The sequence below is a fragment of the Pongo abelii genome, chromosome 5 (assembly GCF_028885655.2).
Source record: "Pongo abelii isolate AG06213 chromosome 5, NHGRI_mPonAbe1-v2.0_pri, whole genome shotgun sequence".
NCBI classification, from domain to species: Eukaryota; Metazoa; Chordata; class Mammalia; order Primates; family Hominidae; genus Pongo; species Pongo abelii.
Window position 1 is genome coordinate 88454656 of NC_071990.2, and position 13260 is coordinate 88467915.

Sequence of the window (13260 nt, forward strand, 5' to 3'; positions counted from 1 at the left end):
GGATTACAAGTGTGAGCCACAGTGCCCAGCCAATTTGGTCATATTAATGACAAATCCTAAGTTTTACTGGCTCTTGTTTCAACCTACATAATGCAGGTTTTCCAGCCTCACCCGATGTCTCTCCCAGAATCCCCAAGGATGATCTCGTATGTGCTCATAAACAGTTCTCTCATATTCCTCTCTTTTGCCTCCTATGTTGTTGGCTATGGCCCAAGAAGCCATTTGCAGGTCCATACCTATGTCAGTGCCAAGCATGACAAGACTGTTGCCCACGATAAATGTGTGCTGCCTCCTAATGCTTTCACTCCATGTCACCCCTTGACCCAGCACCACAATGTAGGCCCATTTGCCTTACAGATGTCTCTCATAAAAATGCTTCCTTTAACAACTGTATGAAGCCCTTTTGTCTCCAGGGCTCAGAAGTGTGTAGTGGGAATGAGCTGAGGAATCAAACAGGGTACTTGCTTGCTTTCTCTCTCTCTTCTTTCTTTCTTTCTCTCTCTCTCTCTTTCTTTCTTTCTTCCTCTCTCTGTCTCTCTTTCTTTCTTTTTTTTGAGACAGAGTCTCGCTCTGTCGCCCAGGCTGGTGCAGTGGTACGATCTCTGCTCACTGCAAGCTCCGCCTCCTGGGTTCACGCCATTCTCCTGCCTCAGCCTCCCGAGTAGCTGGGACTACAGGCACCTGCCACCACGCCCGGCTAATTTTTGTTTTTATATTTTTAGTAGAGACAGGGTTTCACTGTGTTAGTAAGGATGGTCTTGATCTCCTGACCTTGTGATCCGCCCGCCTCGGCCTCCCAAAGTGCTGGGATTACAGGCGTGAGCCACCGCGCCTGGCTCTGTTTTGTTTCTTTATTCTTTTTCCAAATCACAGGCTCCTCTCTCCTCTCCCCTCATGCAAATCAAGTCATACAAATTGACATCTGCAAATAGATATCACTGGCTGTACCTAGTCATCATTCAAGCCAGTCAGAACAGTTTAGGATCAAGCTGGTGGACTTCTGAAGCATTATTCTTATTTTTCAATGTTTCACAGTTGTTGTTATAATGGTATTTTTCAACAACTAGAAAAGTATGGCCTAAAACAGTCAACTTGTCCTATAAAATTTATGCTGACACAGTGTGCCTTTGCCAGAATACTTTCTTACACATGTCTTCTTCTCCTACACCCCAGTGTATTTGTCTGTTAACAGAATACAGGAACTTCTTTGGCACGTAGATTCAGAATGTCAGCACAAGCACTGAGTCTTAGGAAAATGGAACAAATTAGGGGATTTCTCAACAGTACCACTGCCAGCTTTCTCTGGGCACTTGTACCAGTGTTTATTTTAATGACTTCAATCAGGATATGTTCCTCACCTTAATGCAGAAGCTCAAGATTTTAGAGATCAGCAGAGGATTCAATGTATTTTAGTCTTGCTTTGCAGAAATTATTGGGTGGAGTTTTTCTGTGAGGAAATGGAGCAGTAAAAATCCCTTTTTGCCACCACTTTCCACCCCAGCTTTGTCATTTGGCATCTGTCCACCTGAATTTATTTTAACAGTTCCAGCTTATGGTTCATAAAAGATCATAAAGCAATATTATGTCCACAGATTGAGTTCTGCGTATAGCATTTAAACATCTCTTCTCTAGAAAAATTACAAAAATGCCTTAGAATTCTGTAGGTGCAAGATTTTCATTGTTTTTTTGGTTTTTTTTTTTTTTTTGGTTTGGTTTTATGATGTCTTTTGGAAACATGGTTTGCCCCTTGTATAGTGAACCCTTGTACATTTTTCAAAATTCATCAAAGGACAAAGAAAGGAAAAACTGGTGAATGTGACAGAGGCACCCAGCAATGTTCTGAGGGACAGATTTCACAAGCTGCCCAAGTGGCCCAAAATAATTTACAGGGAAGGCAGGTAAGCCCTTTAAGTTTGATTCGAAGTTAAAGATGCATTCTGGGGAGCTTTGACGGTGGAAAAGGTATCTGACGGTCTCAGTTTACTCTTCGTATCTCTAGCTGAACCTTAGATGAGAAAAGAGACAAATCTTGAGGATGTGGTAGGCAGGCAAGCTACATGAGGAGGAATAACAGGAGATGTGGAGGAGAAACGTGACTCAGGATGTACTTGGAAGATAGCTGGCTTTCAGAGAGATGGTTCCTTCATGACACTGCCTATTTCCATCACTGTCATGCAGTGCCTACCCTCTCTTATATTTTCTCACAAACAGTTTTACAAAACATCCAGAGGGAATTGACACAGCGTGTCTTTGCCAGAATACCTTCTTACACATGTCTTCTTCCCCTACACCCCAGAGTTTCATATACATAAAAACATGGAACTAAGCACCATGTTTTTATGTATGTGAAAGCGATTGTCAGATCATTTAGCAGTGGTTATATTGAAAGTGGAGAGTGAAAAAAGAGGTAGTGAGGGAAAAAGATATTGAATCTATCCAATCATCTTTGTAGAATATAAGAAGTCTCATGGTACAGGTATAGTCAATGTGAAACCTTAACAACGCATTAATTATAAAGCTCAAGCAGTTCTGAGATAAGATGATTTTGGTTTATGGGGATAAAATAAATTTGAGTCTGCAGCATATGAAAGAATTTTCCCAGATACTGCGCTTTCTTTTTCATTTTTCTCATTTTAATCAATAGAATGTAAGGATAAAGTACAAAATGTATGGAAAGAATAAAACTTTCCTGTGTCCTCCTGACTATAAAAAGGTGAGTGAATCATCTGCTTAAACACCAACCCAGTCATTTTATCTCCTGCGTCCTTGAATGAGAAGCTGGGCTGGGCACCCCTCCAGCTGGTAAGAGGATCTTCGAGTCGCATGATAGAAGGGAGAAGTCTGAACCTGCAGCTCTCTCTTTCTCTTCCCTCTGGTTTCTGGCAGGCTTTCTGCGCAGAGACCATCCTCTGTCATGATTCTGCACACCCATTTCCAGTGCAGGTTCCCTTTGCCCCATTACTGTTCTGATCAGAACCCTGAGCCTGTGTGGAGATGCCTGTAAGGACAGGCAGGTCTGGCTCATTACAAAGAAACAGGATCTTTAGGCTTCCTGGGAATGGTTCACACAGTTGGGTGGGCTCTGAGATCAAGGTGTCTGCATGATTCCTGGAAAGAGATGCAGAGTAGCCATCCCTAACCTGGGCCAGGTACCTCAAATCATAAGATTTTAGGACAGGAATTGTGTGCTCTGGTTCTTGAGAAGAACGAGGAGAGTGAGAAAGGATGCAGTGATGCACACCAACACCTCCACAAGGGAAACACATGAATGTGCCTGTCCTTAGGACAGGGCTTAGCTGGGCCACCCACACAAAAGAAGTTCAGCAGCATGGGTAGTGGAAATCAGACAAGCAGCCCTGCCCTGCATGACAGACAGCCCAGGCTCTCCATCAGAAGCTGCAAAAGTCCTAATCACTTTCCCCACAAAGTGGACATGGAAGTCCTTCTTTTTTTTTTTTTTTTTTTTACTTTTTCTTTTTCAAATTATTCTTTCTTTTTTGAGACAGGGTCACACTCTGTGGTCCAGGCTGGAGTGCAGTGGTGCAATCATGGCTCACTGTAGCCTTGACCTCCTGGACTCAGGTGATCCTCCTACCTCAGCCTCCTGAGTGGCTGGGACTACAGGTGTGCATCACCATGCCCAGCTAGTTTTTTTGTATTTTTTAGTAGAAATGAGGTTTCACCATATTGCCCAAGCAGGTCCCAAACTTATGGGCTCAAGTAATCCACCCACCTCATCCTCCCAAACTACTGCTGGGATTACAGGTGTGAACCACCATGCCTTTTCTTTTTTGCCTTTTTTTTTTTTTTTTTTGAGATAGGGTCTCACTGTGCTGCCCAGGCTACAGTGCAGTGGCATGATTTCAGCTCCCTGCAGCCTCAACCTCCTGGGTCTAACTGATCCTCCCCCCACCTCAGCGGCCTGGTATCTAGGACCATAGGTGTGTGTCACCATGCCCGGCTAATTTTTTTAATTTTTTTTTGTAGCGACAGGGATCTTCTTGTGTTGCCCAGGTTGGTCTCACACTCCTCAGCTCAAGCAATCATCTCACTTTGGCCTCCCAAAGTGCTAGGATTTCAGGGATGAGCCCACTGCACCTGGCCGAAGTCCTCTCTACTTCAGATTTCCATCATGGGTAACTGTGAAATCAGAAAGGAATTGAAATGAAGAAAACTCTGTGGCTTCCTTGGTGAAGTAAACCAGTTTGGGCTAGAGAGAGGTGAGCAGCCAATGTCACAGTAGGAACAATACTTCCTGTATCCTCTTCTGAATCATTGTGTAATAGGCTTCTGACATGTAGAAAGCCCTGAAGAAACATAGCAGGGAAGGAAGTGAATGAGCCAACTGTGTTGGCCCAGTGCCCGCGGAACACCCTGCTTCAAGGATAAAATTGCACCTCTTGTGCCAACAGTTCAGGCAAGGGAACCTAGACAAATAATGCTTGGAATTCAACAGAAGAACAAGCCAAAAGAGGTCTAGGCATTTTAAAAAATGACTTCTAAGATTGCTCTTTTGCTTGGCTTGTTCGCTTGCTTGCTTTAGTTCAGGTGATGAGAATAGAGAGTAAATAACCCACCTCCCTATTCTAAGTAGCATCTGTTTAAATGACGCAGAGGGATGTCATCCAGGTAAAAGGGTGTGGAGCCCTGCTACCTCATACTTCCCTCCTGGCTAAATGAAAGGCCAAGGGCTGCTATAAAAAGTAATTTGTGTCCAACTCTTCGGGGAGGGAAGTATTCTCATACTGAAAATGTCATACTCCAAATTTTAACCTAGTGCTGTTTCCTGCTCTTGCTCATAAAGTGATTCACATGACTTTTAGTAGCTTTAGCTTCTTCATAATGGAGGAACAAGCAACCAGTGATCACCTGATGGAATTACACGACATGGTTTATTTTGGAGAAAAGAGAAGTCAGAGTGAGGATCATTTATTTCATCAGCTTCATAATCACAAAAGTTACCCAGGCTAAAAATGATCTTTAGTCACTCTGCCTTTTATGCATCCCTCTCTGGCTTCCAAAGTCTCATACTTAAATTTTTTTTTTTTGAAAGCTACTTTTAACTTAAAAATTCAGACTGGGTGCTGTGGGTCACACTTGTAATCCCAGCATTTTGGGAGGCCAAGGCATGCAGATCACCTGAGGTTGGGAGTTCGAGACCAGCCTGACCAACATGGAGAATCCCTGTCTCTACTAAAAATACAAAATTAGCCAGGCGTGGTGGCACATGCCTGTAATCCCAGCTACTTGGGAGGCTGAGGCAAGAGAATTGCTTGAACCCGGGAGGCAGAGGTTGCAGTGAGCTGAGATCATGCCAGGCAGTCCAGCCTGGGCAACAAGAGCGAATCTCTGTCTCAAAAAAAAAAAAAAAAAAAAAATCAGCTAGGCACAGTGGCTCACACTTGTAATCCCAACACTTTGAGAGGCTGAGGCAGGAGGATCACTTGAGGCCAGGAGTTCAAGACCAGCCTGGGCAACATAGCAAGACCCCATCTCTACAAAAAATTTAAAAACAGCTCTACAAGAAATTTTAAAAATTAGCTGGGTGTGGTTGTGTGAGTCTGTAGCCCTAGCTACTTGGGAGGCTGAGGTGCGAGGATAGCTTGAGTCTAGAAGTTCAAGGCTATAGTGACCTACAATGTGCCACTGCACTTCAGCCTGGGTGACAGAGCAATATCTTATCTCCAAAATAAAAATAAAAATAAATAGGGCCAGGTGTGGTGGCTCACACCTGTAATCCCAGCACTTTGGGAGGCCGAGGCAGGTGGATCACTTGAGGCCAAGAGTTCAAGACTAGCCTGGCCAACATGGTGAAACCCCATCTCTACTAAAAATACAAAACTTATCGGGGTGTGGTGGCACGTGCCTGTAATCCCAGCTACTCAGGAGGCTGAGACAAGAGAATCGCTTCAACCTGGGAGGCAGAAGTTGCAGTGAGCCAAGATTGTGCCACTGCACTCCAGCCTGGGTGACAGAGCAAGACTCGGTCTCAAAAAATAAAATAAAATAAATAAAAATTATTTCTTCTGCCCTTACTTCTGTGTCACTTTTCTCCTCACTTAATTCTTTCCATTATTCAATAATAGAAATAGGATAGCACAAGGAGTTGAGGGGGTCTCCTGAATCAGTCAAAATATGGGAGTGAGAGGGAAATGGAAGACCCTCTTACCCCAGTTTTTTGGCTATAATCAAGAAACCAGCATGAATCCAAATTTAATCAGTCTGGTTGTACATTACAACCAGACTGAGGGAAGGATGAACACTAGTGTGGTGGTTTGACAAAGGAGACCAAAGATCAAGAATTTCAGGATCTGACAGGAGGACACTTGATCTGGCAAGATAGCTAATACTTAGGAGCTTACTGTGTGGACACTGCTCTAATCACCTTACACATGGCAACTTATTTAACCTTCACAACAATGCAGTCAGGCATTTACCATTATTATTGCCATTTTGCAGATAAGGAAACTCAGGCACAAACTGGCGCTTTCGTTAGACACAGAGATGCACTGTCCAGATCCTCACTGTTCAGATCCTCCTTCAAAGGCTTTATAACTAGTTTCCTCAATGAGGGTGACCACTGTCCCAGTTACTTAGCACTGAACATTCCTTACCCCAGTAAACCCTCAGTTGCATACAAACCAGGATGGTTGATTGCTTCAGCCCAATCCTGCTTCCTTCCCCTGCCTTCCACAGGTGTTCATCCCTAATAAACATCTTGTACCCCAGTTATGGTTGATGGGCATTCCAGCATCAGACTATGTGTTGTTTTTGTTTTTGAGACGGGTCTCACTCTGTCACCCAGGCTGGAGTGCAGTGGTGCAATCAATGCTCACTGCAACCTCTGCCTCCTGGGCTCAGGTGATCCTCCCACCTCAGCTTCCCAAGTAGCTGGGACTACAGGCACGTGCCATCACACCCAGCTAATTTTTGTATTATTATTATTATTATTGAGACAGAGTCTTGCTCTGTCTCCCAGGCTGGAGTGCAGTGGCACGATCTTGGCTCACTACAACCTCCGCCTCCCGGGTTCAAGCAATTCTCCTGTCTCAGCCTCCTGAGTAGCTGGGATTACAGGTACACACCACCACGCCCGGCTAATTTTTGTATTTTTAGTAGAGACAGGGTTTTACCATGTTGGTCAGGCTGGTCTTGAACTTCTGACCTTGTGATCCACCCGCCTCGGCCTCCCAAAGTGCTGGGATTACAGCTGTGAGCCACCGCACAAGGCCTAATTTTTGTATTTTTTGTAGAGATGTGGTTTCACCATGTTGCCCAGGCTAGTCTCAAACCCCTGAGCTCAAGTGTTTCACCCCTCATGGCCTCCCAAAGTACTGGTATTACAGGCATGAGCCACTGTGCCTGGCCCCAGCTGTGTGTTCTTAATCTCAAAGCCTCACTCTCTCTTTACATAAGTGTTCTCGGCACTGGAAAGGGGTAATCAACAGAATTCCAGACAGGTTCTCCAGGCTCTGTATAGCCCAGATGAAATATTCCCAATAGTAATGAAAGTAGCTCACGTTTACTCAGTGTGCTAGGAGATGAGCTAAGTGCTTTGCCTGTGAAGGAGGTTCTATCAATATTCTTATTTTACAAATGAGAAGGCTGAGGCTTAGAGGGTTTACTAGCCCAAGAACAAGTCTCAGGATTTTAACCTATGCACTCTGCCCCTAGACTCCAAATTAGAGATACAGATAAAGCTGAATAGCTTAGTATTACAAAATGGAAAGAGGTGTTTTTTGGAGTAGAGTTGTAGATGGGTTCAAGGCAGTCAGTGAAGATGTAAAAAGAGCCCAGCAAAACGTCAAGAGGCTACAGTCCAAGTTGTCAAAAAGAAACTAAGAGAGTTTAAGAACAGGACATTAAATATTCAACTGTAAGTTGTTTATATTGCAGTAAACCTCTATTGTTCTCTGCATCTTCTCAAATCTTCTCAAGCCTTGAGTAAAGTCTGACGCAGCAGGGCCTCACATTTAGTGTGTGAGTGTAAACCACAAAGAGACTGCCTGAGCAGAGTATAGGAATCAACAGAGGCAAGAAATCAGTTAAAGGTGCCTTGTGACAGTCCTCTTCAAATTCCCCTCACTCTCCCACCTGCCCCCAGCCTGGAAGAATTTACAGAGATGTTTAGGAGATTATTGGACTTTCCACAGCCTTGGAAAGAGATTTGAGCCAAATTTATCTACGTCTTTAGGGATAGGGAGATTCCACATGATAGGTGAAAAGTACATGCACGATAAGGAGTTTATTAAGATTAATAAAAAATGATAATGGTAGCTCTCTCTAAGAGAGGGAAGTAGGAAAATGGTTAATTTGCATTTGCCTTTTGGTGCTTTTCCTAGGTTTTCAAAATTTGTACAACAAATATGTTACCTTTGTAGCCCGAGAAAAGAACAATAAATTATCAAAAAATTATCAAAATGATCAATGTCTGTTTTTCTTTTGTTCCTAACTATATAGACTCTTCTGTTTCTTGGATGTGTCTAGTCACTAAAAAGAAACAGACAAAATAAATACACATGTAAACCATGACATTGATTCATTTATGTATAGATATTTCATATAGTTATAGAAAAAATAGTCCACATATCAAGTGAGAACTCATTACCTTAGTGATAAAGTACACAAAATATTTTGGGTCAATATCATGAGACTAGGAAGAACAAAGGGTCTTTAAGATATAAAGTCAGTCCTTCAGACTTTGATCAGGCCAAGGCTGAGACTGATAAGACCTAGTTTTAGTTTTGACTTGCTTCTTGACTCATGTACTTTTAAGTGTGCAGGCAATTTCCTGTCTTCAGCTTTCCTATTTTCAAAGTGACCAATATTACTTGCAAACAGATTCTTATAAAGATTTTTGTGGTCTCAGGATTAAAGTGTCTATATAAAAGGAGAGTTATGATTATGACATATTTCAGTGTTACTGATCAAACAAGTGACCACCAACGTTCAGACCAAAAAACAGAAACAAGGCCGAGCATGGTGGCTCACGCCTGTAATCCCACACTTTGGGAGGCCGAGGTGGATGGATCACCTGAGGTCAGGAGTTTGAGACCAGCCTGGCCAACATGGTAAAACCTCGTCTCTACTGAAAACACAAAAATTAGCTGGGTGTGATGGCGCACGCCTGTAATCCCAGCTACTGGGGAGGCTGAGGCAGGAGAATCGCTTGAACCTGGGAGGCGGAGGTTGCAGTGAGCTGAGATGGTGCCACTGCACTTCAGCCTGGGCGACAGAGTGAGCCTCCATCTCAGAAAAGAAAAAAAGAAGAAAAAACAGAAACAAAAAATTATGAACAAATTTTCTTGCTTCATTTAAGTAACACAGGTCCTAGTACTTAATGAAAAGGCTAATTTAAAACATGAATGTTTCCCTCCTATTCATCAGAAATATTTGATAAGAAATAAAGTTATAGTTTATTGTCTTTGCATAGCTCAAATACTTTGTAGGTACAAAGGGATGAAAGATACATGATTTCATATCTTGGAAATATCACTTTGACTTGTTAATTTCCACACCTGGGCAGGGTGTGATGTGAAAATGAATACTCTTTGTTCTTTTAGTAAAATGAACAGACTCGGAGGAAGGCATGGAAAGTTTAAAGTGTCATTATAAAGAGAAAGGAGATTCTATAAGCCTTTAGCTCCCAGTCCTCTTCACTGAGAAGTCGACATGTATCATTTCTCTCATCCTTGATGTTAGTGTGAACCTAGCTACTAGTTTCCCTCTTTCTTCTGCTGAGATAGTGCTTACGGCCAAAGAGCTGATTCTGTTTCTGATTCTTAGCCACTGGGCAAGATTTACTACTTGGATTCAACTTATGAATGAACATATTTCAATCTTATAGTGATTTTAATATTTCTTTATCATTAGTAAGGACTTAAAAATCATGAGGATATAATGTTATTAGTGATACATTTTATTTTATTTTTTTGGAACCAGAACTGACAGATGAAGATTTTATTTTTTTATTTTTATTGTTTTGAGACAGAATCTGGCTCTGTGGCTAGGGCTGGAGTGCAGTGGTGCGATCTCAGCTCACTCTAACCTCCACCTCCAGAGTTCAAGCGATTCTTGTGCCTCAGCCTTCTGAGTAGCTGGGATTACAGGTGTATGCCACCAAGCCCAGATAATTTTTGTATTTTTAGTAGAGACGAGTTTTCACTATGTTAGTCAGGCTGGTCTCGAAATCCTGGACTCAAGCGATCAGCCCACCTCAGCCTCCCAAACTGCTGGGATTACAGACGTGAGCCTGTAAACTGAACCACACCCGGTTCAGTTAAATATTTTAGAACAGGATTTGTAAATTTCCTAACTACATGCATATGACATTCACCTACTGCAATGACAGCAATAACATTTCTTTTTTTTTTTTTTTTGAGACAGTCTTGCTCTGTCACCAGGCTGGAATGCAATGGCGCGATCTCAGCTCACTGCAATCTCCGCCTCCCAGGTTCAAGCGATTCTCCTGCCTCAGCCTTTTGAGTAGCTGGGATTACAGGTGCATGCCACTACACCCAGCTAATTTTTGTATTTTTACTAGAGACGGGGTTTCACTGTGTTAGCCAGGATGGTCTCGATCTCCTGACTTCGTGATCCGCCCACCTTGGCCTCCCAAAGTGCTGGGATTACAGGTGTGAGCCACTGCGCCCGGCCAACATTTCTTTTTAACTAGTGGATAAAATATGAAATTAAAAGGAAAAGTCTGTATCTAAGGTAATATACATTTTAAAGTTTTTCCTATGATCATTTAAAAATTGGCTTCTCTGGTTTAGATCCCAGTTTGGAAAACCAGATATAAAAGACATTTTGGGAATTGGGAGAAAATTTGAACATGGACTGAACGTTAGGTGATATTAAGGGGTTAATATTAATTTTGTTCAGTGAGATAATCTTATTTTAGCTATGAAGGAAAATGTTCTTACGTTTTAATGACATATGCTAAAGTATTTATCGGTGGGATATTTCTACGTCTCCAATTTGTGATGGCAAAAGATCACTCCTTAGATGGCTTGGCAGTCAGTCTCAAGGGGGAAAAACACAACTTTACAGGATGAAATCTGGGAGTTACCACCTAAGCCCGGTGACCAATTTTGGCATCACCAAAAGAGAGACACTAAATTATGTACCTCTTGATATACATACATACATATATACATATGATACATGTGAGTTACATACATATATATGTATGTATGAAGTACAGCCTTGTGTCTGTATTTGTATCAGCCTTGTATCTGTACAGCCTTGTATCTGAAGTATTGCTGCCAAGATGTTTAATCTACATTTTTTTTTTTTTTTTGAGACAGGGTCTCGCTCTGTGCCCAGGCTGGAGTGCAGTGGCACGATCTTGGCTCACTGCAACGCCGCCTCCTGGGTTCAAGCGATTCTCCTGTCTCAGCCTCCCAAGTAGCTGGGATTACAGGCACCTCCCACCACTCCTGGCTAATTTTTATATTTTTAGTAGAGATGGGGTTTTGCCATGTTGGCCAGGCTGGTCTCGAACTCCTGACCTCAGGTGATCCGCCCACCTCAGCCTCCCAAAAATGCTAGGATTACAGGCGTGAGCCACTGTGCCCAGCCGACAAATAGTCTTAAAATGGGAATACCTGGCCGACAAATAGTCTTAAAACGGGAATACCTGGCCGGGCGCGATGGCTCACGCCATCTCAAAAAACAAAACAAAACAAACTGGAATACCTAATATAAAGGTTTTACTACATAGGAGGAAGGGGAAGATAGCTACAATCAATATTTTGTGAGCACTTACCACACGCTAGGCACCATGCCACGTGTTGGAGATACTGCAATCAACAAGTGGCCCCTGCATAGTGGAATGTACTGTCTGGAGTGAAAGACAGACAAAAACATGCAAACAGACAAATAACATAAATAACATGACTTTGGAGAGTAATTCCTCTGATGGAAGAAACAAACAAGCACTACGGAGAAGAACAACAGTTGTGATGGTCAGAAAAGGGATCTCCTTGAAGGCAGATGCAGGCTGTGTCTTATAAGAGAAGCAGGAGTCAGCCAGAGGGAAGGTAAAGAGAAGAGCTATCTAAGCAGAAGCAGCTGTGTTCACAGAACTCCTAGTAGGGGAAATGGAATAAGGAAAGCCAATGTGTTTCAGGTGTAGTGAGCAAGGAGGGCTGTGACACAGTGTGAACTAGAGAAGTAGCTTTTAGGTCATGGCAAAAAAATTAATTTTTTTCCCCCCAAAGTGCAGTGAGTAGCCATATTCCACAATATTCTTTTTTTCTTTTCTTTTCTGTTGTAGAGATGGGGTGTCACTATGTTTCCCAGGCCTGTTTTGAATTCCTGGCCTCAAGTGATCTTCCTGCCTTGGCCTCACAAAGTGCTGGAATTACAGGCATGAGCCACTGCACCTGGGCACAATATTCATTAATTTAAGGAAATTCCACTTTTAAGAATACTTAGGGCATTTGCTAATACACTAAAAGCTTAAGAGTCACAACTACATGTCTTACACTCCAGCCGTACTCAACCACTCACTGGGACCCTTTCAGTTCTTCTATTTGGATGCCTCCCACCTGCCAATAGAGCAAATTGATACTCATCTGGGGTATTAGGAATCTATTGCTGTATAACAAATTATCCCAAAAGGTAGTGATCTAAACCAATGATAAACATTTATTACCTCACAGTTTCTGGGGTCAGGAATTCTGAGTAGCTTAGCTGTATGGTTCTAGTTCATGGTCTCACATGCAGTTGCAGTCAAGATGTTGGCTGAGGCTGCAGTCATCCAAAGACCTGACTGGGACTGGAGGAGCCACTTCCAAGATGGCTCACCCACGTGGCTGTTGTGGGCAGGAGGTCTTACTTTCTTGCCATGTAATCGTCTTCATAGATCTGCTTGAGTGTCCTCATGACATGGCAGCTGACTTCTTTCACAGTGAATGATCCAAGGAAGAGAGTAAACAGGAAACCATCATGCTGCTGATAACCTCCTCTTTGAAGTACACTGTCACTTCTGCCATTTTCTATTAGCGTCACTAGTAGACAGCACAAAGAAGTTGACACCGAGTGCCGTGGCTCACACCTGTAATCCCAGCAGTTTGGTAGGCCAAGGTGGGCAGATCATCTGAGGTCAGGAGTTTGAGACCAGCCTGGCCAAGATAGTGAAACCCCGTCTCTACTAAAAATACAAACACTAGGTGAACATGGTGGTGGGCGCCTGTAATCCCAGCTACTTGGGAAGCTGAGTGTCACTAAGTCCCGTCCACACTCAAAGGGAGG